Raw genomic sequence first — 26,735 nt, forward strand, 5'->3', positions numbered from 1 at the left:
TTTTCATAATACAAAACATTTTTTGAAAACTATGTCAACATTCTTTTACAATGTATCAATATTTTTATAAATGCCATAAACATATTCTTGAAATGGATGAACATTTAAAAATGTATTTTTTAAAACTCATATAACAATTTTTTTAAATGTACAATGTATATTTTTTGCAAATGTCCCATATTTTTTTTGGAACTCATGAACATTTTTTTAATGTCATGAACTTTCTATTTTGAATAGTATCAATATTTTTAAATTTCTTTAACAAAAATATTACATTGCGTCAAGATTTTTAAAAGCCACATGATTCATTTTAAAAAATGTAATTAAATTAATTTTTAATATATTTTTTATAATATTTCAAAAATATAAGCAGAAAGAAAGAAGAAAATGTGCTCCTGCGTGATTTGGGACGGCCCATTAGGACGACCTTGAGGTGAGCGCGAGTGCGAGGCACACGAGACACATGCGCTCCTGAAGATATAGATGCTTCCTTAAAAAGAAGAGTTGTACTTCTAATTTTTGTTAATAAATACTAGAAAAAAGCCCATATGTTGCAACGGCAAGAAAATAATTCCACACTTTCTAAGCCAATAAATATGACTCAAGACGCCAATAGTTCCGTCCTAAAAAACATGACCTTTATTTGAACACATGGCATCTCATCCGTGTTGCCACTTATCCTTCTTTCCACCCTCGTCGACAGTGCTCAGTGCTCATACAATCACAATGTGTTTAAATGTTGTCAATCTAAAGATGTCTCTCTCTCTCTCTCTCCCTCTCTCTCTCTCCCTAATATGAGAAATCTGCTTTTTTCTGTGAGATTTTGGCGAGGTTTGCATGTATGGTTATAGATGGTTTCTTTGGTCTCCAATACTAGTTTTACCGAGGTGTTCATTTACAATCTGGATAGGCGCGGTATGAAAGGAAGGCAGATCATGCGCTAGTGATTAAGGTTACACCCCAAATAACATTTTTTAAATGGTTAACAAGTAAACTAATATCATATTGAGCGCTCCCCTGCTTCTGCGCCTAGCGCCGCCCGCCACTCCGGCGCCGGCGGCCACCTCCTGCGCCGCTCTCCACTCCAGAGGTGGCGGCCACCCTCCTTGGCGCCATGGCCTCTAGGGTCTCCATCTCTGGCTCGAGTTCGTCGGAGTCCAATGCCCCCTCGCCCTCTCCGTCCCATGGGGTGCCATCTGTAAGTGCATCTAGTGCCACCCCTAGTTGATTTTGGAGTATTGACGACAAACCTAGTTGAGGGACTAATGTGTTTGTGAGAATTGCAGGATAATACAGGTAGAAGTCCCTCATTGATTCGGTTTTACCACCAGATATGACCCCTAAAAATGTATGAAGACATTGAAGACAAAGGTGGTACATGAAGATATTCACTTTGAAGACTATGACAAAACAAGACACGTTATGAAGCATATGGAGCTCGAAGACTTAGATCTTTCGTAGTTCCTTTTCTTTTGTGTTGAGTCATAGGAACCACCGTACTGTTAAGTGGGGTCCAGGATACCCAGTTAGAATGACTGAAGTGATGCCCAAACTAAAAACCTATGTCTTCGAGTGAAGACAATGAGAGCGAATCTTGTCCAGAGCCGGACAAGTCAGCTTTGCTTGTAGCCCAAGTAAAGTTGCCATGAGAGTTTAAAATCTGACTGTTGATACACGTGTCAGTTCCTTAGTGACCCAGGGTCATTTCGGACAAATCAGGTCGGGTTGCCAAGTGGCTATAAATAGCCCACCCCCACAACCATAAACGGTTGGCTGCTCAGATTTCAGTGCACGGCTTTTGTCGTTTGAGAGCAACCCACCTCGAAGCCTTTGAGAGAAAATTCCTAGTGAGGAGAAAAGCCCTAACCACCCAGAGCCAGAGCAAATTGGGCATCACTTAGGTCTTCTTGTCTGTGTGATCTGAAGACTTATTATACTTGAGGACTGTGAATCCTCCAGACGGTTAGGCGTCGCGTTCAGAGCATCCAAGAGACATTGTGGATTGCTAGTGAACGAAGTTTGTGAAGGTTTGGGAGTCTACCTTGAAGACTTACCAGAGTGATTGGGCGAGGACTAAGTGACCTTAGCTCAAGGAGAATACGGTGAGGACTTGGTGTCCTGAACTGTGTGTTCAGGACTGTGTGTCCGGGACTGTGTGTCCTAAGGTTTAAATACCTAGCCGCTCCAACCAGACGTACAGTTGTCACAGCAACTGGAACTGGTCCAACACATCATTGTCTTCAACGAGTCACTGGTTTCATCTTCACTTCCTTTTCTTACTGTTACTCATTGTGAAGCCATTGCATACCTGCTCTATCTTTTGTCTTCACAACGTGAATGTATGATCTGGTTGGCTTCATAACTTCTTCCTATCTGATCCTTATTACACTGCAGTTGTTTGTCATTGTGCTTTCACTCTATTGAATACATGACCATGGCTGGCCTAGTGTAATCTAACTTCCGTTGCATAGCAATAGGCATAATCTTCGCAGTTTGTCTTCATAACTCTCACGTTTTGAATACTTTCATAAAAATCGCCTATTCACTCCCCTCTAGTCGATATAACGCACTTTCAATTGGTATCAGAGCAAGGTGCTCCCTTGTTCTGTGTGATTCGGTTTAACCACCTGGAGTTTTAGCTATGTCGACTGCAGGGATAATCAAAGTCTCCGTTGCGTGCCCCGTCTTCGATGGAACTGAATATCCCTACTGGAAGAATAAGATGCGCATGCATCTTGAAGCCATTGACGTCGACCTATGGTATGTCGTCGAGAACGGCGTTCCCAAGGCTGGAGAAGGTGTCACTGCTGCTGATGTCAAGAAGTTCACTCAACTGGACTCTACTGCCAAAAATATCATCTGTGGCCATCTGACAAAAGGACAGTATGGCCGTGTGAGTGCCTTGAAGACATCCAAGCTGGTCTGGGACTGGCTCTCCAAGGTCAATGAAGGCGTCTCAACCCAGAGAGATCAAAGAATCAGTGTTCTTCGCAACCTCTTCAACTGCTTCAAGCGAAATGACAATGAGAATGTTCAGCACACATTTGATCGGCTCACTGACATCACAAATGAGCTTCAAGCCCTCGGCGCCACTGAGATCACCAAATATGAAATCGTCAAGACGCTGCTGAGATCACTTGATAGTTCGTTTGACATCCTAGCCCTGATGATTCAAGAACGTCCTGATTTCAAGACACTCGATCCGTCTGACATACTTGAGAGGCTCAACACACATGAGTTTCAGCTTTCTGAGAAAAGAGATATCTACGGTCCAAACTATGGGCGAACTCGTGCCTTGAAGGCAAAAGCTGTTTCCTCATCTGAAGAAGAATCTGACAGCTGTTCTGATGATCCTGAAGACATTTGAAGAGAACTTGCAATGCTAGTGAAGAAGTTCCAAAAATTCACTAAGAAGAAAGGCTTCAGAAAATCTTCACGATCAAGCTCAAGGAATGATGAAGCTTCTGCTCATGACTACAAGAAGAAAACATGTCACAAGTGCAAGAAAACTGGACACTTCATCTCTGAGTGTCCACAATGGGACAATGAGAACAGAAGGAAGAAGAAGAGCAAGGAATATGATTCTGACGACAAGAAGAAGAAGAAATACTCAAAGTCTTCTTCCAAGTCTTCCTCAAAATCTTCATCACACAAGAAGAGCTCATCTGGCAAGGCACGTGCATTTGTTGGCAAGGAAATGGATTCAGAGGAGGAGTCCGCTTCTGAGGAGGCAGAGGTGGAGTCTGAGGAGGAGTCTGATTCTGGCATTGCGAGTCTGGCTACAACATACGTCGCCAAGTCCATCTTCAACACTGAAGACAATGACTGCATCACCGACATCGACGCAAATGACAAGAACGACTCCACTCCTACCTACTGCTTCATGGCACGCGGTGCCAAGGTAAACACATGCACTACTCGCTATCAAACATCTAGTGACGATAACTCTGACTGTGATTCAAAACCCAGCTACAAAACACTTGCTAAAATTGCAACTGAACAACAGAAAGCTATGGAACATATTCAAAAACTGTTAGACAGAAGCGATGATCTGTTGGGTGCTGAAATGACTCGATCTGAATCCTTAATTGAAGACATAAAAAATCTTCACGTTAAGTATCAGGAACTTGAAGATCGTCTTGATACTCTCTCAACAACTCATGAAAAGCTTTCCTATGATTATCTTTAAAGGAAGCAAGAACTTGAGAAATTGAGAGCGGCTCATGAAGATCTTCAAAAGGAAAACGAGTCACTTCGCGCCGAACAGATCAGTTCCGCTCAGGAAGGATTTGAACCACCATGTCTTAAATGCATTGAGCGTGATAATGCTACTTTTGTTGCTGAATGTTCCACTGCTACTGCTGTTGCAATATCTTCAACTGTTGATGTGGTAACTAACCCCTCTGCTGAGGATACCACTGCTATTGCTGATGAGAATGCTAGGTTGAAGACATTGCTTGAAACAGGGATGTACAAAAGTCTTAAAGGACATCAGACATTATGTGATGTCCTCAAGAAGCAGATTCTGAACCAAAACCCCAGGAAAGAGGGTGTTGGGTTCGTGAGGAAAATAAACGCAGATGGCTCTTACTAAAAACCTGAGCAGTACCCCAAAAACACATGGGTTGCTGCAAAGGAACTTTCAGCAGATCCATCCAATTTATCTGGCTTCACTTGTGCTAACCCCATTATCATTGATGAATCCTTTGATGCAAACTATAAACTGTTTAAGAATCAGAATGATGAAGTGTTTGCCAGGTACATTGGTACTAACTGCAGGAATGGACCGCCTATGAAGAAGATCTGGGTTCCGAAAAAGTGTCTGGAAAATCTTCCTGTGAATGTCTTCATGACACCTCACTTGAAGAGAAGACAAACCTCAGACCAAAGGCTTCATACGGTCCAAAGGCTTCATACAAACAGAGGAGTCACCTGAGTCACACTAACGCAAATGTTTTGCAGGGAAACCATACTCAGGCATACGAATATGAGAGCGGTTCTTCGAACCGTCATGTTCATATGACCAAAAATTATTCTGCTTATTCCTATGAGTATTATTGTCCACCTGCTAGACTGTTTGCTAAGGCTTCAAAGCCAAAATTCTCAGATGCTGCACTTAGACTTATAGCTTCTAAGCCACCCTTAAAGATGTGGGTGGTTAAGAAAGCTTAACTCTCTTTTGCAGGGAAAGGTCTCCAGCACAAAAACAAAATCTTCTGATGCTATTGCTGGGGACCTTAAAAATCTTGTGGGGCGCAAGATAAAATGCCCAAATGGCATCGTTATGTACTTCGTTCCTGAATCGCATGCTGCTCTCCCTATTAGTCCTAATCTGGATCTAAGTTTTCGTAACCCACTGGTTCGTCAAATGTTTTTGCTTCACAATTCTCTTCGTGAAGCCTATCCCCCTAACTGCATTGTAGGGTACGACACCAGCGACTTCAAAGTCTTCAGAATGGATTATTGACAGTGGGTGTACAAATCACATGACTGGCAAAAGAAGCCTTCTTATGGACTCAATCTTACGTCCATCCGACAAGAGTCACATCACATTTGCTGACACTGGTAAAAGTAAGGTATTGGGTCTAGGCAGAGTTGCAATCTCAAAGGATCAACACATGGATAAAGTCATGCTTGTTGAATCCCTTGGCTTCAACTTAATGTCTGTCTCAATGCTTTGTGATTTGAACATGATCGTAATGTTTGGAAAATATCGTTGCCTGGTACTAATGGAATCTGACAAGTCTCTAGTGTTTGAAGGGTATCGGAAAGATGATTTGTACATGGTAGATTTCTCAGCAGGGCCACAACTGGCAGTATGTCTTCTTGCAAAAGCTTCAGAATGCTGGCTTTGGCATCGGAGACTTGGGCATGCTGGCATGAGGAACCTCCACACCCTTGCGAAGAAGAAGCATGTCATAGGCATCGAGGGCGTCAAGTTCAAGAAAGATCACTTATGCGGTGCCTGTGAAGCAGGGAAAATGACAAGGGCAAAACATCCTTCGAAGACAATCATGACTACTACACAACCCTTCGAACTGCTCCACATGGATCTTTTCGGTCCCACTCACTACTCAACTTTTACTACTTCTGCTTGCCTCTATGGTTTTGTCATTGTTGGTGATTATTCTAAATATACGTGGGTGCACATAATCCTTTACAAGACTGAAGTGCAGGATGTCTTCAGACGCTTCGCCAATCGAGCTATGAACAATTTTGGCGCCAAGATAAAGCACATCAGAAGTGACAATGGCACTGAATTCAAGAACACTGGCCTTGATACATATCTTGATACCTTGGGCATCACACATGAATTCTCAGCTCCGTACACGCCACAGCAGAATGGCGTCGTCGAACGCAAGAACAGAACACTCGTTGAGATGGCCAGAACAATGCTAGATGAATACAAGACTCCAAGAAAATTCTGGACTGAAGCCATTGACACTGCATGCCATACAATCAATCGCGTTTATCTTCACAAGCTTCTGAACAAGACATCTTATGAACTCCTAACTGGCAAGAAGCCAAATGTTAGTTACTTCAGAGTATTTGGAGCAAGGTGCTGGATCAAGGACCCACACCACACCTCAAAGTTTGCACCAAAAGCACATGAGGGCTTTATGCTTGGATATGGAAAGGATTCGCACTCCTACAGAGTCTTCAATCTCTTTCATTACAAAATGGTTGAAACAGTGGATGTGCAGTTCGATGAGACAAATGGTTCACAAAGAGAGCAACTGCCAAATGTGCTAGATGAAGTTCCAGCTAATGAATCAATCAAGCTTATGGGAACTGGAGAGATTATACCTTCTGAAGCTCATCCTGAAGAAGAACTTATCATCTCAGCACCTGATCAACATGAAGACAATGCTCAGCCTGAAGACATTCCTCCCAACTACAACACGGATCAGCAAGAGCAAAGTCTTCGCCCTGTACACCCTCGTGTTGACAATGAAGTGCAAATTGACAGCATCAATGCACCTGGTCCACTCACTCGTTCAAGGGCAACTCAACTGGCGAATTCCTATGGGCACTTCGCATTCGTATCAATATCAGAACCCAAGAAAGTTGAAGAAGCCTTCATGGAACCTGGATGGATTCAAGCTATGCAAGAAGAGCTTCAACAGTTTGAACTGAATAATGTATTGGAACTGGTTAAGCGTCCTGATCCACGGAAGCACAACATAATAGGCACCAAATGGATATACCGCAACAAGCAAGATGAGCATGGTCAATTTGTCAGAAACAAAGCTCGTCTCGTTGCTCAAGGATATACTCAAGTGGAGGGCATTGACTTCGATGAAACATTTGCTCCTGTGGCTAGGCTTGAAGCCATACGCATACTGCTGGCCTATGCAAATCATCATAACATACTTCTATATCAAATGGATGTGAAAAGTGCCTTTCTCAATGGCAAGATTGAAGAAGAAGTGTATGTTGCACAACCGCCTGGCTTTGAAAATCCAAAACATCCTGACATGGTATACAAGCTCAACAAGGCACTGTATGGCCTCAAACAAGCCCCTAGGGCCTGGTATGACACACTCAAATACTTCCTGAAGAGCAAAGGCTTCATACCTGGCTCCCTGGATCCCACTCTTTTCACGAAGACATATGATGGTGAACTGTTTGTGTGCCAAATATATGTGGATGACATTATCTTCGGCTGCACCAATCAGAAGTATAGTGAAGAGTTTGGATATATGATGCAAGAGCAATATCAGATGTCCATGATGGGGGAGCTGAAGTTCTTCCTTGGTCTTCAAATACGACAACAACGCAATGGCATCTTCATATCTCAAGAGAAGTATCTCAAAGATTGCCTGAAGAAGTTCGGTATGCAAGACTGCAAAGGCTTCACAACACCAATGCCAGCCAAACATCATCTGGGTCCTGACGACAATGGTAAAGAGTTCGATCAAAAGGTATACCGCTCCATGATTGGTTCTTTGCTTTATTTATGTGCATCTAGGCCAGATATTATGCTTAGTGTTTGCATGTGTGCTCGATTTCAAGCGGCACCAAAGGAGTCGCATCACTTAGCTGTGAAGCGAATTCTTCAATATTTGGCTCACACCCCAACTCTAGGGTTATGGTATCCAAAGGGCTCAGAGTTTGATTTGGTTGGATTTTCGGATGCTGATTATGATGGTGACAAGGTTGATCACAAGTCTACATTAGGCACATGTCACTTTTTGGGACGATCACTTGTATGTTGATCTTCAAAGAAGCAGAACTGTGTATCTCTTTCCACTGCTGAATCTGAATACATTGCTGCTGGATCTTGCTGCGCTCAGCTTCTGTGGATGAAGCAAACACTCAAGGACTATGGCATTCATCTGAAGCAAGTGCCACTCTACTGCGACAACGAAAGCGCCATCAAGATTGCCAACAACCCAGTTCAGCACTCGAAGACAAAGCACATTGAAATTCGTCATCACTTTCTCAGAGATCATGTTGTGAAGGAAGACATTGATATCATACACGTTAACACTGAAGAGCAATTGGCAGATATCTTCACAAAGCCCTTGGATGAGAGGAGGTTTTGCAAGTTACGGTGTGAGCTAAATATCTTGGAGTCCTCAAACGTCATGTGATCAGGCACACATCCTAACACTTATGCATTGATGACTTAGATGTGCAACACACAAAGTAAAGTGTATCTTCAATCAATGAAGACATACATTCTAAGTGTGAATACATTAATGTGGAATTTAACTTCGGAGCGCCACGATACTTGTGTGCCGTGTCTGGGTCTAATACTTCCTATACGGTGGGTAATGCCACCACCAAACGTTCTATTTCGAAGTGTTTCACTCATGGCGTTACCTTGCAATGTCTTCACATTTGGTTTGGCTTCGAACTCAACATGTCTTCATAATTATCTTCACTACGTTGATTATATATATATATATATATATATATATATATATATATATATATATATACTGGTGCTCTGTCCTCTACAGCATTCACTTATAGCTATGTCTTCTTGTTTGAATTTTTTGAACTAAGTGAATGTGATCGGACCCTAATCTCTCTATGCTTTCCATCTCAAATTCTATCTCTCCAAGTCATATGCATTCTATTGAAACTGTCGAATGTCTTCACTGTGTGCTTCAGCAGAAGATAAAGAGACAACCATAAAGTCCGTTTTCAATGCTCATTTATCCACATAAAATCCGGAGAAGTAGGAACGACCGCCCGACAATTCAGGCGTGTGTGGGACGTGGAACAAACCCAAAAATTCTGCAAACTGGCCACGCGTTCCTCAGATGCGAATCGCCAGGGGCACCTGTGTAATAGCACAGTGCCGCCCTTGAGCCTATAAATTCACACTTACCGCGGTCATTATCTCCTTCTTCCACCCTCGCACGAACCCTAGCGCCACCGCTAGCACTCGACGACGCCGGCGACGAAGCGCTTCGCTGCCGCAACTTCTCCGACGTCGTCTTCACGCCGATCGGGGACATCGTCTCTGCCGTTGCCGTAGGTGTCTTCCGTCGCCAAGTTAGGGCACGGAGGACTGAACTGCTCGGCATCATCTCCCACTCCATCTAGCAGTTCCAAGTGTGGTAAATAAAACCTCTTTTTACAGCCCCTTTTGATCTCATGGTTCTGTCACTTTCTACCATAAGAAGTTTCTCTTCACACAAGTTAGATCTCTCTATCTGCATCTCATAACATGCCTAGTATATTCACTTGTGCTTCATAAAGAGTTAGATTCCTCACTTGTACTGATCTATGGGTTCGTACAAATCTGGAACCAACTTCTTATCTATGAGTGAATGTCTTCGCACAATGAGGTCAATGTCTTCTAAACTGATTAATCTTCAAAACCTTCTGAGAATGCATATGACCTCTTCCCCTTCCCTCGCACCTTAATGCTGTCACAGGTACATGTCCGTGGGAGAATCCTTCGGTTCTCATAGTCTGCATTCATTTGCAGAATTCCTAAAGCATCACATAAACTCTCCTGAAGCCAGTTCCTGTTGGACCAGCAAAAGAAAGCCTTTGAAGCCTTTGAAAGTCTTGAAGCCTTTCAAGTTAAAGTTTATGGCTTCAGAAGCAGCAGCAAGGAAGGGGCAGACAACGACGTGAAGGAACTTCCAAAGATCTGCCTGAAGACCTAGCAGAAATGTATAAAACAGATCCTGAAGAGAATTATGGGTAGCGCAAGACCCGAATCCAATGGATTCGACGCTATTGGGCTGAATAGTGGTTCAAATACCGCTTCCTCACCCAGGAGTATGCTGAGAAATGTGCCATCAAGAAGCCATGGGGGGACATCCTTTACAAGAATCTCATACCCAAGACCAGAGGTGAAGCCATTGCTCAAGGCTTCTACCCATGCATGGTCCGAGGACCACAACCTGATGATGCGCATCCGTCGTCACTCCTTTGGTGTCGTGACGACAATCTCTTCAAGCGCAACTTTCAGTTTGCTCAACAGTCAACGAAGCTGAACAAGAAGAAATTTGGGTTAGACTTCAACCCTGGCCCCTCAGCACCAAGGGCAGATGGCACACGTTACGCAGAACCCAATATCATCGGTCCGTTTGCAAATCTTGAGGGCCTGATCACCCACATCCTAGTCCAAGGGACTGCCGTGAATGACCCTCTAGCTGACTCTGAGTTTGATGAAGCTCCTGCTATGCCGAAGCCAAAGCAGTCAAAGAAGCCAAAAGCTTCAAAGCCAGCCCCTGCCTCAAAAATCTCTAGGGCGAAGCCATTGAAAACTGCACCTCCTGAAGTCAGTGTGCAGTCTGAAGACGTATCCCGCGTCTCCAAGCCCCAGAAAGAAAAGGAGCCCCAGTAACAAACCGACAAAGAGCTCACTGCTGCTGCCATTCTGCGCAGCGAAGCCATTGATCTATCAAGCGATGAAGATCTTGGAGATGATGCTCTAGAGCAGCTTATCAAAAGCAAAGAAGAAGATGAAATCTTCAACAATTTGCCTCTCTTTGATGTCGCCATCATCCACAACTTTATCTACGAATGGTTTGCCTCCCCAGACATAAGCTTCGAAGATCTGCAGCTGCCTGTCGGCCTCAGCGTCGCCTTCCAAGGCGCAATTGCTTCAGAACTTGCCATTGCTCAGCGCATAGTTGAGCTGAAGCAGAAAATTGATCATGAAAAGGCTCAGTTCAAGAAGCACATGGCCAGGCTCAGCGTGCAGGAAGTGAAGAGCTTCAAAACCATGTTGCATGAGCTCAAGGAAAATTTCCTGAAGAAGCGTGCTGAAGCTCAGGGCTCACGTGAGCGGATGAAGTCTCTGGCAGAACGATGTGTGCAGGCCTACAATGAAGCCAAGAAGCGCAAGGCACTTGGGCGTCCAGGCATCGACCCCAAGATGGCCGCGAAGAACAAGAAGCAGCCTGCTGTGAATGAACCAGAGGCACCAAGATAAGAAGCTATTCCGATTGTCTTCCCAACCGCCACGACTGGCTCGAAGCCAAGGAGCCGGTCAACCGCTTCAGAGCTTAAGAAGACACGGAATGCAGAGGCTGAAGCTAGGAAGAGGAAACACTCTGAAGCCTCTCCTTCTGACCCCACCAAGAAGAAGCGGAAGATCAAGAAAGCTTGAGCTGCTCCCATAGAGCCCTTGATGGTTGAACCCCTCTCTATCATTCACCCCAACGCAGAACGTCAGCTGATGGTTCATGAGCCTGCTCCCACAGAGGCTCCTGAAGCTGAAAACATTCCAGCAGCCGACCCCATCGCTGCTGAAGACATTGGTCACCAGGACAATGTACAAGATGGTGCAGCCCTTCCTTAGCTTGAAACAAGTGAACTCATCAGCATTGGTCGTCCTCTGACGCCAATGGCACAAGATGAGTCATGGGCAGATCGCCCTCAGGAGGAAGAAGACTTTGAGGCCCAGCCCACTCCAACCCCACAAGCGTCGTCTGCGTTCCGTAGGCTTCGCAAAGGTCCAAGGCCTCAAGTCCATACTGAAGAAATTCCGGCTGCATCAGCCGAAGACAATGAAGAAGCACCACCAGAACCCACTCCCCCGCTACATCAAGATGCAGTTCTCTAGGAGAACGTGCCTGAGGTTGTCCCTCCAACTACACAAGCGGAGGAAGAAAATGTTGAGGCTGCCACCACAAATACTGAAGCCAATGTGGAGCCCGCCCCACCAAATGCTTCAGCAGACAGCGAAGCTACTGAGCCAGACTCTTCTGTTCCTGAGTCTGCTGCAGGTCCTCAATTTGATTACCATGTTGAGCACAGGCCTCATGTTCAGAAGCCAGTCCCAAGGCTGCCAAGGTTCCCAGGTCCTGCATCAGCACCTGGCTCCTTTGATATTAATAGCTTCAAGGCAGACAATACATTTTTCAACAGCTCCAAGAACCCTATTCAAGGGAAAGGATTGTATCAGATAGGTTCTGGAGCTATCCTCAGCTCAGCTACTACTCAAGCATCCTATACAACCAAGGTCGCATCTTCCCGCACAAGCGCCTTGAGGTTGAAGCCATTGCTGGTTTGCCATGTCTTGAGGAAGCCTTGGATTGCTTCAAGCAAGTGGGTCTGCCGCCGTTTGTCACAGATGAAGAGCACTGGAATGAAGAGCTTCTGCTTTAGTTTTATGCCACCCTCCACATTAAAGGATACAACAGAGATCCAAAGACTTGGGTCCTGGAGTGGATGACTGGCAATGTCCATCATGAAGCCAATGCATTTGATATCATTGAGCTCACCGGCCTGCCCACTCCTGGCGAATTCTACGAGGAAGGTTGTCAACTACATGATGAAGCTATTGAGAGCATATTCCAGAGGCCTGGACCAAATATGAGTCAGATGCTCTCAATGATGAAGCCATTGCCCCACGATGCTCCTTATCCAACAGAGTTCTTCGTTGAAGACTTTGAGTTCCTGCCCAGGACCATATATCACATCATCCGGCGGACTCTCTGGCCTATTAAAGGGCACTCTCCAAATGCCAAGATCGAAGGTGCAATGAAGACTATGATATTTTGTATCCTTCATGGCAAATGGTTCAACGCACATGATTTCTTCATACGCCAACTTGCAGCGTCAGGCTCAGATTTATTTGGTTTGAAGTTCTATGCTCCTTGAGGCTGATCAAACTACACTTTGCGATCTCGTATCAGCCCTCAGCTCGAAACCATCGGATCTTCTTGCCAGATGTGGACACCTCCTCTGAAGCTATATATCCTGAGCCTGCCAAGCAACCATTGAGTCTTCAGAATGCAGAACACCAGAGCTTCACTCAGAACGATGAAGGTGTTGAAGCCATCTCCAGGGTGTATCCTTTGGCTGGCACTACACGTGCGCCACACCCTGCTTCAACTGAAGCCACTGATAGTGCACCTGCTTCAAGACCCAAGAAGCACACTCGTGTTCTCACTGACCGAGAGCTTCTTGTGGCCCTTCATCAAAAACAAGATAGGCATCACGACTGGCTAAAGCGTCAGATGAAAAGCCTCTTGGTGGATGTTAATCGTCTTCGAAATCTTGCCACCAAGAATGCTTTTGTCACTCATGAGACGTGCCGTCGTACATGGGAAGGGCTCTCAATGATATGCACTGAAGCTGAACTTGAAGAGGATGGCCTCACAGAGCGCTTCAAGTTTGACACCACACCTCCTAGAAGGGCTGTGATGCGCAACACACCATCACTTGAAGACTCTGAGTTTTCTTCATCTGCTGCCACAGTCACTGCCAGAATCATTGATGAAGACGACGATGCTACATCACCGCCACCTGCTTCAGCACCTCCAAGCTCTGCACCGCCAAACAACTCCACCGACCCTGCTGCGCCCGGGAACGCGTAGAAAACTCTATGTCTTCAAACCTTTTTGGTCATTACTGACAAAAGGGGGAGAAGCATATGATGTTTATAGTCTTCAAGCGGGTCAATATGGGCGGATGCCTTATGTTTTGTTATATTTTGCTTCGTGTTTACAACTCTTGTTTTTGCTTCATTTGGTTCTTTGAGTTGTAAACACTAAAACTCGATGGTCGTCTGCTACTTGTTTGCCACTCTGTTTGCGAAGATAAATTCCGCATGTGCGACGATAAATTCCGCACTTATCTCATTCTGCAGACGTCCATTTTCCATTATGCATGTCATTATCTTCATATACTTTCACATGCATAGTGGATTGTCATCATAAGCTGAAGTGGATCTCCACAAGTACAACCTGCCATGTGCATTTGCATTCCAAAAGCAAATTAACTTATATGCACATCTTCAGGGGGAGCCCTTGCAACTTATGAAGACAATTCCTTTACAATTTCACAGACTATATTCCCCGTTGAAAACTTCAACTAGTTTGTCATCAATCACCAAAAAGGGGGAGATTGTAAGTGCATCTAGTGCCACCCCTAGTTGGTTTTGGAGTATTGACGACAAACCTAGTTGAGGGACTAATGTGTTTGTGAGAATTGCAGGATAATACAGGTAGAAGTCCCTCATTGATTCGGTTTTACCACCAGAGATGACCCCTAAAAATGTATGAAGACATTGAAGACAAAGGTGGTACATGAAGATATTCACTTTGAAGACTATGACAAAACAAGACACGTTATGAAGCATATGGAGCTCGAAGACTTAGATCTTTCGTAGTTCCTTTTCTTTTGTGTTGAGTCATAGGAACCACCGTACTGTTAAGTGGGGTCCAGGAGAACCAGTTAGAATGACTGAAGTGATGCCCAAACTAAAAACCTATGTCTTCGAGTGAAGACAATGAGAGCGAATCTTGTCTAGAGCCGGACAAGTCAGCTTTGCTTGTAGCCCAAGTAAAGTTGCCATGAGAGTTTAAAATCTGACCGTTGATACACGTGTCAGTTCCTTAGTGACCCAGGGTCATTTCAGACAAATCAGGTCGGGTTGCCAAGTGGCTATAAATAGCCCACCCCCACAACCATAAACGGTTGGCTGCTCAAATTTCAGTGCACGGCTTTTGTCGTTTGAGAGCAACCCACCTCGAAGCCTTTGAGAGAAAATTCCTAGTGAGGAGAAAAGCCCTAACCACCCAGAGCCAGAGCAAATTGGGCATCACTTAGGTCTTCTTGTCTGTGTGATCTGAAGACTTATTACACTTGAGGACTGTGAATCCTCCAGATGGTTAGGCGTCGCGTTCAGAGCATCCAAGAGACATTGTGGATTGCCAGTGAACGAAGTTTGTGAAGGTTTGGGAGTCTACCTTGAAGACTTACCAGAGTGATTGGGCGAGGACTAAGTGACCTTAGCTCAAGGAGAATACGGTGAGGACTTGGTGTCCTGAACTGTGTGTTCAGGACTGTGTGTCCGGGACTGTGTGTCCTAAGGTTTAAATACCTAGCCGCTCCAACCAGACGTACAGTTGTCACAGCAACTGGAACTGGTCCAACACATCATTGTCTTCAACGAGTCACTGGTTTCATCTTCACTTCCTTTTCTTACTGTTACTCATTGTGAAGCCATTGCATACCTGCTCTATTTTTTGTCTTCACAACGTGAATGTATGATCTGGTTGGCTTCATAACTTCTTCCTACCTGATCCTTATTACACTGCAGTTGTTTGTCATTGTGCTTTCACTCTATTGAATACATGACCATGGCTGGCCTAGTGTAATCTAACTTCCGCTGCATAGCAATAGGCATAATCTTCGCTGTTTGTCTTCATAACTCTCACGTTTTGAAGACTTTCATAAAAATCACCTATTCACCCCCTCTAGTCGATATAACGCACTTTCACCGTCCCCTCCCCCTCCCCCCCCACTGCCGCGGCCGTTGCTGCGGTCCACCATCGTCGTCCCAGAGATCCTGGGCACTCCCTTTGGCCCCGTGGTTCAGGGCGGGGCGGCCTTCCTGCGCCCCGGCTCGCCGGCCTGCCAACGGGGGTTGGCAGGTCAAGGAGAGTAGGCGCCGACGTGCCCCGCGGCCGCGCGCTCCGCGCCAGCAGCGTCGTCGCCAGGATGGGAGGATGCGTGTGTTGGCCGCTCCTCGCCCTCCTCCCTCCTTCAAGCTGCCGGTGGAGCTGTACGGCTGCTGCTACAACTGCGGCAGCGAAGGGCACATCTCCAGGGAGTGCACCAACCCCATGCTCTGCGTCCGGTGCCGGGGACCTGGGCACACCTCTCGTGGTTGCACTCGCCCGCGCAGCCCATCTCTGGTGGAACAGGAGCCACGCCTGCCGCCTGCTCTTCAGCCGTCAGCGGTGGATGTCCCACCCCTCGCCCCGTCTCCGGTCTTGCCTAGGCGCTCGCAGTCGGATCTACCGCCCCCGCCACCTGGCCCTTCGCCGCCCGGTGTGGTGCGCCTGTGGAGTCAGGTGGTGCGGGAGGCGCCCGCGGTGCGGTCGCCGTCCGTGGGGGGATCTGCGGGGCCAGTCTTCTCTTCCCCGTTTGGTCTGCTGGAAGGCCAGTTGTCGCGGCAGGAGTGCCGCAGTGAGGATCCGGTGGAGGCCTACTTTCTTGAGGCGGTGGAGGACACAAGATTGCTAGAGGCGGAGCTGGCTCGTGCGGTTCTGGTCACCGTCATCGGCACCAGACCAGCGGTGGATGTTGGCTCGGCGGCGAGTGCGCTGCACTCGACGTTTGGTGTCAGCCCGGCGGAGATGTCCATTCGTCGTTTCTTCCTAGAGGATTTCCTTGTGCTCTGCCATGATGGGGCACTGCGGGAGCGCATGGTGCGGGCTGGGTGTGCGCAAGCTCCCTGGTTCGAGCTCTCTTTGTGGCCCTGGCTCCGACAGGCTCAGGCTACGGCGGCGGCCTTGACTTCCCTCGTCCCTGTCTCGTTGTAGGGCTTGCCCGCCCATGCCTGGACCCAGAGAACGACAAGTGTGATCCTGCGGGGACTTGGTTATGTCGTGGGCGTGGACGAGAGCACGGCGAACAGGACGGACATGGCGGATTTCCGGGTCTGGCTCCGCACAGACCGGCCCAGGCAGATTCCAAGGCGGCGCATCCTCTACATCTATGAGCCCAGGCACACTATTTGGTCCAAGGGTGGGGGAGGACGGCGGTCGACTGGTGCTCGGTGCTCCACGGCCCTATGGTACCCCATTGACATCGTCGTGCTCATGGATGGAATAGAAGATGGTGGGATGCCCGAGGATCGGCCGGCGCCACCACCATCGTCGCCGCCTCCATCGCCACCGTCTGGGAGGAATGGCCATGGTCAGGAAGGGAAGGACCGTCACTCTGGTGGAGGTTCGGCGAGTACGACAGAATCGACGGTGGCGCCGCCGCCGGCGGGCACGCGCACCCACATTCAAGCCAGGCGCGGCCAGTGGGGTCTCATGGTCAGCAACAGCTGGCTTGCTGATGTCAGGGAGTCCTTTGTGGATAGGGAAGACCAGCCAATCGGAGGAGACGCATGGAGGAATGACTGCTGTCCTCGCTTGCGGACGGCGTCAGGTGCGGCCCCAGCTGTGGCTGTGATGACCGTTGGTTCCCCGCCCTCGGTTCAGCTTACCAGATGGCGACAAGGCGGGCAGCCGGGATCGGTAGCTTTGCAGGTGCTGGGGCCCCGCGGATCAGTGTGTGTTCCGGTTGGTGGACAGAGGTGCGATGATTCGGTTTGGATTGGCTCGGTGCAAATCCCGCTGCAGGACCTGGATGAGGATGAGACTAACGGCGATGTGTTAGGTGAGGAAGGACAGGAGCTGTCGCTGTCGAGTTCTGGAAGCGGCAAAGATGTAGATGGACAACAACTGTCGCTGTCGATGTCGGGCAGCATGGATGTTGGGGACATGCAGGTGGAGCCATGGGATACTTTCCTGGTCAGCCTATCAGAGGGAGAAAGCAGTCCAGCATGGGACCCAATTGCAAGCACGCCTCTCCAAGCAGATAAGGTGGAGCATGTGGAAGGGATGGTGGGCCCGGTGCGTGATCCCGTGCCATGCAGGCCTTTGCATGGGGAGCTGGAGACCCCACAGGGAGATTCGGTGGCCCATGTAGAGGTGGTGGAGGGCCCGGCGCGCGATCCCGTGCCATGCAGGCCTATGCATGGGGAGCTAGAGGCCCCACAGGGGGATGGAGTGGGCCAATCGGGGGATCCTGCGCCATGCACTCCTGCGCCCGTGCATGCGGGTCCAACTACCCCTTTCCACGTCGATGTGGGTGGTTTTTGCGCGTGTATGTGCGTAGGGCTCTCACCGGTTCTATCTAGGCCGGTTGCGCGTGTGGCTACCAACCCAGGCCGCCAGGCAAGGAAGAAACAGAGGATGGATACGACTCCAAGGCGCAGTGCAAGGATTGCTAAGCATGCAGCGTCAAAACAACAGCAGGTGCTGATTCGAAAATTATGCCTGGCAAATGAGGGCGAGATCATTTCAGATGATGCATTGCGGATGTACGTCGAGTTGTTTTCAAGACCACTCTCGGAAGCTCACATCGCGGTGGTCTTGGCCCTGTTTGGCTGGGAGTCACCACCGGTGCCTTTGGCGGACGGCCTTGAAGTGGTCTAGCTGTTGCCGCGGCTGCGTGGGTCTTTGTAATGAATGCACAACCGTTGAAAGTGCTAGTGTGGAATGTCCGTGGGCTAAACGCCCAGGCTAGGAGGAACACCCTTTACCAAGTGGTCACAACAGCAAACCCGACTATTGTCTGCCTTCAGGAAACCAAGCTACATGATGTATCGATAAGAATTGTTCGGCAATGCCTCAGTAATAGATATGAAAGTTTCTTTTACTTGCCGACTCAGGGCGCTCGGGGTGGAATCTTGGTGGCTTGGGATGCATCCGTCACCCAACTGTCCAATCCACACTATACTTCTCATACTTTGATCGCTCTCGTCAAGTGTCCGGAGGACGAGCAGGCATGGTGGCTCACATGCGTGTATGGTCCACAGGAAGAGGCTGAAAAGCTAGAGTTCTTGCAAGATTTGGTGGACATCCGTGACTTGCACGCGGGCCCTTGGGCGGTGGCTGGAGACTTCAACCTGCTGGCTAGGCAGGAGGATAAGAGCAATGCTCTGATTAACCGAAGAATGCTGGGAAGGTTTAGAGCCAAGCTAAACTTGCTTGAGCTTAAGGAGCTTTACCTCAATGGGAGGCGCTATACATGGTCAAACGAGAGGCAAAATCTGACGTTGGAGAAAATAGACCACGTGTTTGTCTCCAACGAGTGGGACGAAGCATTCCCATCATGCTTCCTCTCTGCCCTTGGGACAACGGTTTCGGATCATTGTCCACTCATGTTGGATATGAACATGGACATAAGTACGCGGAAGAGATTTAAGTTCGAGGCTTTTTGGATCAAAGCGGAGGGGTTCATGGACACGGTACAGATGGCGTGGGACTCGACACCGGTGGCTACAAATGACTACCTAACACTCCATAACAAGCTGAGGGCAATGGCGATCGGCCTTCAAAGGTGGAGCGCTCGATGGATTGGGAATGTGAAACTACAAATATTGATTGCAATGGAGGTCATCAAACAGTTGGATACGGCCATGGAACTTAGGGCGCTGTCAGATGCAGAGAGGGATTTGAGGAGTTGTTTGAAGAAAAAGCTACTTGGGTTATGCTCTCTTGAGAGAACCATTGCAAGACAGCGGTCGAGACTACTGCAGTTGCGCGAGGGCGATGGGAGTACAAGGCTTTTCCATCGGCAAGCAAGCCATCGACACAGGAAGAACGTCCTCCAACAAGTCCCTAGTGACTCTTTTACCCAAGAAGGATGGTGCTCTCGAGGTGACAGATTTCAGGCCGATCAACCTTGTTCATGGGGCTATAAAAATCTTTGAGAAAGTGCTTGCGTGCAGATTGGTGATGCAGTTGCCAAAGCTTGTGGGTAATCATCAGAGTGCGTTCATCAAGGGCAGATCGCTACATGACAACTTCATGTTGGTGCAATGTACTGCTCGCAGGCTCAATGCCCTACGGAACCCAGCAGTGTTGCTCAAGTTGGATATATCGAAGGCTTTTGATTCTGTCCAATGGCCTTTTCTGATTGAGGTGATGCAGCATCTTGGATTTGGGCCTAGGTGGAGGTCTTGGAACTGTGGGATTCTTGCTACATCCACCACCAAAGTTATGGTGAATGGAGACCCCAGGGACACCATTTTCAACTGCAAGGGGCTTAGGCAGGGTGACCTGATATCACCAATGCTTTTCATCCTCACCATGGAGCCTCTATAAAGGATGTTTGAGCAAGCCACGAGGAGAGGCATTTTGGAGCCTTTGGCGCGTTCGGGAGTAAGGCAACGTTTATCCATCTTTGCGGACGACGTGGTGGTGTTCATTAAGCCAAAACCATTGGAGCTGGAGATTAGTAAGCGAATCTTTGAGATGTTTGGGGAAGCGTCGGGGCTGCAGATAAACATGGCGAAGTCAGATGTTCTTCCTATAAGATGCAATGATCAGGAAATCACATTGGCAAGCATAGAGCTGGGATGCCCGAGAGGATCATTCCCGATCAAGTACTTGGGTTTACCTTTGTCCCTAAGGAAGCAATCACCGGCGCAGCTGCAATACCTTGTGGATCAGATGGCAAATTGTTTATCGAGGTGGAAGGCGGCACTTATGCCAAAAAGTGGGCACCTAACTCTGGTCCAGTCAGTCCTATGCGCCATGCCCATACATGCCATGATGGCCTTGGATCTCCCGATGAAGACTATTGCTGCGATGAAAAAAGTGTGCAGAGGTTTTCTTTGGTGCCGGAGGGCCATTGCCAATGGCAGAAATTGCGATGTCGCCTGGGACTCGGTGTGCACATCGAAATGGGCAGGAGGCCTGGGGCTGCCAAATCTTAGATGGCTTAACGTGGCCATGCAGGCCCGGTGGCCGTGGCTGCAACGAGCGGATGTGTGTAGACCATGGAGCGGATTTAACATCCGAGTTCCAAGGGAAGCGAAAAGACTCTTCCAGACAGCAACAAGGAGTGAAGCAAATGCTGGGCTTAACACACTCTTTTGGGAAGATCATTGGATCGATGGCCTGAGGGTTCAAGACATTGCGCCAAATATCTATGGCCGAATCTCGCGGTGAGTCAGATCGATGAGACTGGTGGCGCATGCCATTGCAGATGGGTCTTGGGCATTGGATGTTGGTCCCGAGATAGGTGATGAAGCTCTACAGGAATTCCTCTCGTTATGGGTCAGAGTGAGTGTTTGGGAGCCTAACGTGGATACGCCGGATACGATATCTTGGGCATGGGAGACTAATGGACAGTACTCGATGAGGTCGGCATACGCGGCAATGTTTTGGGGCAGGACTGTGGAGCCCATGGCGGAGCTGACTTGAAAGTCTAGGGCGCCTTCCACTTGCAAGTTCTTTACATGGCTTGCGTTGAGGGACCGATGTTGGACCTCGGATAGACTTGCACGGAGAGGATTACCGCATCAGGATGCATGCCCTCTGTGCAACCAGGAGGAAGAAACGATAAACCATGTGCTACGAATGTGCATGTTTGCCAGATCGGTATGGGTCGTTATATGTCAAGCTCTGGGCAAGTTGTACTGGACACTGACGGCGCAGGATACCCGTGGCTCATGGCTTAGGGAGAAGCAGGAGCCTCACGGCCTACGGCGGAAGGATCTGCATACGATCTTCATTCTAACGCTTTGGGAACTATGGAAGCATCGCAATGCGATTGTGTTCGACGGAGCGTCTCCGTCGATGAGTGAACTTTTGGGTAGGGTCAGGTCAGGGGGCATGATTTGGCTGAGTGCCGGCAAATTTAAAGGCAATGTTGATGATTTTTTCCGTGGATTGTTTAGGTGGGCTAGTAGTGAGGAGTGAGTTGTAACGAACTCTTGTAAACTATGGTGGAGGCACTCTTTTGCCTTTCTTCTTTAATATATAATATGCACACTCGTGCATATTCGAGAAAAAAAGATTTTACATATTTTTCTAATCAAATTTCATACTCCCTACATTCCACAATGTAGTGCTTCCTCTATCCCCGTGCTTCAACTTTGACCGTAAATTTAACTACCAAGACCGATTGCGACGGGAGCAAAATGTATATCAGTGAATTCGTATTCGATAGAAGTTTTCAATTATATATTTTTTCTCCCGCCGCAGTTGGTCTCGTTGGTTAAATTTATGGTCAAAGTTGGACCTCGGAAAGCGCGGGCGCACTATATTTTGAAATGGAGGGAGTATATAATATGTTAAATTTTGGAGTTAGGGTTTAAAAGATATGAATATTTTTTCAAAGCATTTGATATGTACCGCGGGTTGATTAACCCAAATATCAGGGGTTTCTTACAAAAGCAAAAATCTGACTTAAAATTAGACCGTGTTGATTACCAGAAACATCAAGAGTTATGCAAAAACAAAAATCTAACTTAAAATTGGACCGCAAGTTGATTACAAAAACATAAGGGGTGTCTAGAAAATAGCATGACGGTGCAAAAATCACATAAGAAGTTGTAGACCCATCATCTATTAGATAAGTCTGCAAAATATTTGACAAACGAAAAGAGATTCATACATGTCTTTAAATCCGGAGGTCCTTCACATCAAGAAGTTGCAGAACAATCATCTATTAGATGAGTGTGCAAAATATTCGACAAATAAAAGAGATTCATGGTCCTTAAATACTAAGATGCTTCGCAACAATATGCCCATTTATTTATCATCTCCTTTATCAAAGGGGAGATTTAATTTCTTCATTTAACATCTCACAAAGCCCCTTTATTACCGGTTACTTTATGTCAGGTTTATTTTTCTCATTTCACAGCCTTGAAGCTTCTTTACACGCAGCTCGGCATCAAAAAATTCTTATTTGCTCAATTTGTGATTTTTCTTCTCAAAATCTGGTTTATTAAGGAGAAAACGAAAAATAACATATATGGAAACTAGGCGCAGAGCGCGCCGCGCTGCTAGCTACTAGGCCATTGGGCCATGTAAGGGCCAGTTCTTTTGGCAGCTTAAAAAATAAGCCGCTTCCTCCTCATCTTTTCTCATAATCTGCCTCCCTCGTTCATGGGGCTTGTGAACTAGTTACAGGATAACTAATATAGAAGTCTCAATAAATTTTAGGAGCAGCTTATTTTTTAAGTTGGGGAGAGACAACATATTTTTAAGCCGCCTAAAAGAACTAGCCCTAAAGCCACGTGTTCGCCTGCACGAGCGAGGACAATGCAAGATCTCGCTTATAGCAAGGATATCATCTGTCTCGCCTGAAGGGTCCGTGTATATGGACCGGCCAGTTTGGTTATCTTTTTTATTTTAGTTTTCCTTTACTTCTTAATAATTTTCTTTGTTTTTTGTTTTTCATCATTTTTCTTTGTTTCTTTCAAAGTTTTTACTACTTTATTCTCTTTTATTTATTTATAAATTTTGTTTATTTTTCCTTTTTTGTTTTTCTTCCTTTGTTTTCCTATATTTCTCCGTGCTTTTGGGGATTTTATTGGTTTTCTTTGTTTTTTGTAAATTTTTGGGTTGCATCAGAAACATTTTTATATACATGTTTATTATTTCACAAATACGTGATTAACATTGTTTATAACTAATATTTTTGATATCTACTTTTTTCATACACATTGTACACTAGAAAAAATTTCTATGTACATATTTAAAATTTTGTAAATACAAGATTAACATTTGTTTTAACATTTAGTTTTTGACATCTAGTTTTTCTATATTTTTTTTATTGTTGATATACATCAGAAAATTTTCATATACACATGTTACATGCTTTTTTAAACATATTTTTTTGTGTCTACATTTTTCATACATATTGTAAATTTTTTATATATATTAGGAACATTTTCATATACATATTTAACAGCGTCTAATTATATGGTGACATTATCAAAAACTCATATTTCTGATGTCTAGTTTTTTTTCGTACACATTGTACATTTTTTATACATCAGAAACATTTTTGATACACATTTAAGAATTTTGAATGCATGATTATCATTTTTAAAATACAAAGCTTATATCTTTTTTATACATTGGATTTTTAAATATATATTAGCATTTATATATATGTTAACAGTGCCTAAATACATGATGACATTATGGAAAAGTTATATTATTTTTATGTCTAGTTTTTTACATACATATTGTACATTTTTTCTACATCAGAAACATTTTTCTATACACATTTCATAATTATAAAAGCATGATTAACATTTTTCTATACACATAAAGGTATTTTATAATAAATATAATCAGAATTTTTTTTATTGAAGCAAAGTTGAAATAAAATCAAAAAAAGAATGCAAAATGTGAAGAAAAAAAGAAAGAAAAATATAGCAATCAAGGCGTTTGTCCGCGTTGGGACGGCTTAATCGCGGGGCTGTGTGAATCGAGATATCCTCCTTTCCCCCATGAGTCGCGGTCACAACTATCGCTTGGGCTTACTGGTCGATTCGTTCAAGCTTCCACGCCAAGTCCTCAGGGCAATTGATATGTATCGCAATGATATGTATAGCTCATTGCGATACATACCGATGTGATGAGAGCAACTAGTTAACGAGTGTTTCTTGGGAAGCCTCGCAACGATTAGCGTCACTTGGCGCGCTCTTAGCTATTCGCCACGTGTCACGCTCTGGACGCTCCCTCCAGATTTTGTTTTTATTTTATTTTTTCACACGCGTTTTTGACTTTTTAAACGGTTTTTTTTCGATTTTTTTGATGTTTGGTAAAAAAATGCGTGAAAAATGCGTTTTATTTTTTTCTTTTCGCGAGAGTCACGGTTTTACTTCTGCAAGAGGCACGGTTTTTGTTTCGCGAGAGTCACGGTCGTGCCTCTCGGAAACGGAAAAAATGGTTTTTCTGTTTTTTCCTTTTCGCGAGAGTCACGGCCGTGCCTCTCAGAAACGAAAAAAATGCGTTTTTTTTGTTTTTTTCCTTTTGTGAGAGGTGATGGGGTCACGTACCTAGGGTAGGGTCATGGACCTGATCTAAGTACCTTACCCAAGGACACCCTTAGAAGAGGTCGCCTTCCAGTCGACCAACGAGGGACTCACTCGACTGACTTGAAGGACTCGACCACGAAGACTCACTCGACCACCAGAAGGTTAAGAGGCACTCTACACGGCAACGACCTGTAATTAAGTAGACTTTATGGTAGTAAAGACACTTTATGTGGGGCGTTATCAGTAACGCCCCGGACTTAACTTACCTTAAACCCTCTCCTACGTGGGCTGACTGGGGTCCCGGCGCACTCTATATAAGCCGCCCCCCTCCATAGGTAGAGGGGTTCGGCACCTTGTAACTCATATACTCATAATCCACTCGACCGCCTCCGGGCTCCGAGACGTAGGGCTATTACTTCTTCCGAGAAGGGCCTGAACTCGTACATCCCTTGTGTTTACAACCTCTCCATAGCTAGGACCTTGCCTCTCCATACCTACCCCACTCTACTGTCAGGCTTAGAACCACGACAGTTGGCGCCCACCGTGGGGCAGGTGTTTTAGCGATTTTGTGGAGAAGTTGCGATTCTTCCGAGTACTTTCATCATGGTGTCTGCTGGAGTTTTGGTCAAAGGTCGAGAGATCTGTCTCGGCACTCTCACCTTCATCGCCGACGACTCCGCCTGGCTCCAGGAGGCTCCACTCGACGTTGATGCGCTCCCCGTCCGCGGTGCGACGCATTTTCGCGCATGTGTCCGCGGTGTTCTGCTGCGGCAACCGTCGACCCCGTATTGGACGACTCCTCCATCGTCCACCCTCCCGGTCTCCCGCCAGCGCAAGCGCTCGGGCCGGTCGAGGCTTCAGCGATGGATGAGGCACGCGGTGGCTCGCCAATCGGCCACCACCCAAGTTGCGGCAATCGAGCCCGACGAATCTCTCTACGGCTTGTTCGATCTGTCGACTGGCTCCGTAGAGACTGCATCCGAGTGCGGTAGCAGTGATCCAGCGGCGGAAATCTTGATGGTCGACGGGCCCCGCAGTCCCCCTGGCTTCGCCCGTGATGGTGGAGCAGGTGACGGAGGCGACCCCGCACGAGGCCACGAAGAGTACCAGCCCGAGCCACTCGACTCTCTGCAAAGAGAGGAACTTTGCCGCAGGAACATGGATGCTTTGCGTACTCCCATCGCAGGAGAAACCCCCGAGGCTCGTGCCTTGGAGGAGGTGCGTCTGGCCAATTTGGCCGAACGCACTCGACTGGAGAATCTTCAGCGAGCACTCGACGAGCGCGCGCGGCAACGAGTTCCCGACACCAGTCGATGTCAACTCTTCCCGCCGACTCAGGTATATCGAACCCCAATCCAGAATTTAGCAGCTGCGACCCGTATAGCAGAGTCCATCCAGCCTTCGCAGTCAGAAGCTGGCAGAGGTTTGCTGCAGATCAGGGATCTGCTCCGGGCAGCAGGAGATCAGAATTCAGCCGTGTCTCAGTCGCGCAACAGAATTCACAGTCGATCCGTCACTGCGAATACGGTTCAGTCGGCTCACAGCCCCAGATCGCCTCCGCGGCGTGAAGGGCGCGAGAATTGGCGAGATCAATATGGCGACCGACTCGACCGAGATGATAGGCGTCGAGTGCCCAATTCCCCTCCGAGGGGTGGGTCTTACGCTCCTTGGCAGCAAGATGACAGGCGTCAGTACAGTACAGGGCGAAGGGTTCCAGTCGACCCCAGAGAACCAGGCTTCGACGCGCGATCCATTATCGTGCAAGGTTTGGTCGACCGGAACAGAGCCCATCGAGGCGGACTCGACAGAGATGCACCCACAAGCAGTCGAGTGCATGTTTCTGGTCCTGAATGTTTCAGCAGAGCTATCAGAGCCGCAGTTATCCCTCCCAACTTCAGGTTGGCAACAGGAGTCAGCAAGTTCACTGGTGAGTCTAAGCCTGAAACTTGGCTTGAGG

This window comes from Triticum dicoccoides, chromosome 3A (assembly GCF_002162155.2).
Source record: "Triticum dicoccoides isolate Atlit2015 ecotype Zavitan chromosome 3A, WEW_v2.0, whole genome shotgun sequence".
Taxonomy (NCBI): Eukaryota; Viridiplantae; Streptophyta; class Magnoliopsida; order Poales; family Poaceae; genus Triticum; species Triticum dicoccoides.